The sequence below is a fragment of the Acanthisitta chloris genome, unplaced genomic scaffold (genome assembly GCF_000695815.1).
Source record: "Acanthisitta chloris isolate BGI_N310 unplaced genomic scaffold, ASM69581v1 scaffold707, whole genome shotgun sequence".
NCBI classification, from domain to species: Eukaryota; Metazoa; Chordata; class Aves; order Passeriformes; family Acanthisittidae; genus Acanthisitta; species Acanthisitta chloris.
Window position 1 is genome coordinate 1 of NW_008680673.1, and position 1,785 is coordinate 1,785.

The 1,785-nt window shown below is 50.4% G+C and overlaps 2 non-coding genes across 2 annotated transcripts; both read left to right on the forward strand.

The window, feature by feature from the left end:
* Positions 1–474: 474 nt before the first annotated feature.
* TRNAM-CAU lies at positions 475–546 on the forward strand. Its single transcript has one exon. It is a non-coding gene; the product is annotated as a tRNA-Met (tRNA).
* A 273-nt stretch (positions 547–819) lies between these two features.
* On the forward strand, positions 820–891 carry TRNAQ-CUG. The gene has a single exon. It is a non-coding gene; the product is annotated as a tRNA-Gln (tRNA).
* The last annotated feature ends 894 nt before the right edge of the window (positions 892–1,785 follow it).

Consider the following 1,785-nt stretch of genomic DNA (forward strand, 5'->3'; position numbering starts at 1 on the left):
GTCTCCCACCCATTCTGAGTTGGATTTAAGCTGCCCACAGCCCTACTGTGAGGGTCCCAACAGCACCTGCAGGGTGAGAGTGTGAGTTGTGTGCAGGAGGTGTGGGAGAAGGGTGTGAGGTGTTGTCAGCAGTGTGAGCAGTGTGAGTTGTGTTTAGGAGGCGTTTGAGAAGGGTGTGCAGTGCGAGCAGTGTGAGTTGTGTTTAGGAGGTGTTTGAGCAGGGTGTGAGGTGTTGTGAGCAGTGCGAGCAGTGTGAGTTGTGTTTAGGAGGTGTTTGAGCAGGGTGTGAGGTGTTGTGAGCAGTGTGAGCAGTGTGAGTTGTGTTTAGGAGGTGTTTGAGCAGGGTGTGAGGTGTTGTGAGCAGTGCGAGCAGTGTGAGTTGTGTTTAGGAGGTGTTTGAGCAGGGTGTGAGGTGTTGTCAGCAGTGCCAGCAGTGCCCCCCGGGCTGGGGCAGGTGGTGCCCAGGGCAGGGGCAGCAGAGTGGCGCAGCGGGAGCGTGCTGGGCCCATAACCCAGAGGTCGATGGATCGAAACCATCCTCTGCTAAACCAATCCTTTTGCCTCCTGCGCCACCACCACTCCTTTCCATTTCTCAGCACATTTTACCCTCTGCTGCTCTGATTCAGCTCTCTCAGACCAAAATGCTGTGCTGCTGCTGCTGCCAGGAATCATCTTGTGGGAAGAGAGTGCCTGGAGGTGCTAGAGGGAAGTTGCACTTGGTGCTAAGTGTGCAGGGAGCTGGACAGACAGACAGGTTGGACCAGAGGGCATAAGGCTGAGCAAGGAGAGGCATAGGGGCAAGAAATTCCCTATGGGGAAGGTCCCATGGTGTAATGGTCAGCACTCTGGACTCTGAATCCAGCGATCTGAGTTCAAATCTCAGTGGGACCTCGGTATTTTTGCCTCTCTCACACCTTCCCTCACCATGCTCACCCCTTGGCTCCAGGTGGAAAGCACAACAGGTGACCACCAACTTGGTCAGGCATGACTTGCCCATAAAGAAGCTGTTTTGGCTGTCACCATTCATCTCCTTATCTTCCATGTGCTTAGTTTCCAGAAGATCTCTTCCACAATCTCACCACAAACTGAAGTAAGAGTGACCAACGTGTAGTAATCCCTTTAAAGAAATGGGGGTTATAATCCCCTTTTCCAGTCACTGGGAATTTCACAAGTTGCCACAGCTTTTCAAATTTGATGAACAGCAGTTTAGCAACTTCTGCCATCTTCTCTTAGCCGTAAGGTGTAAGAGAAATGAGAGTGATTTAGTTCTCAGTTACCAGGAAGATTTTAACACTTGATTCCAGTAAACTTTAGGACATCTCTGCAATGCTGGAGCCTGGACTAGCTAGATCAGCAGCTCTGCACATGGGCTGGGGACACAGGATGTCTGAGACATACAGTCATGATTGTTGACCAGAGAATGTCAAACCAAGCCCCCATGTATACCAGAGTCTGTTCTCAGGGAAGAGTGCTGCAGAGGAAATAACACTGTGCTCTGAACCCTGGCACTGTACATACTTTCTGTACATTTCTTCTGAAGCAGATGAAACTCAACATTTGACCAGTCAGCACTGGAGAGATGGAGAAGGTGAAGGAGGATGGAGAACAAACTCACTCCAATGTGACGCTGAGATATTATATAAAGAACAGGCCTCTTCCCACTGCATCCCCAAATTTCATAACTGGTTCATGCCTTTGCCATTCTCAGTCCTCATCATTACCCAGCCATGGCACCATGCTTCTCTTGCCAGTTACAAACAGCTGCTGCAGCAACACCAAAACTCC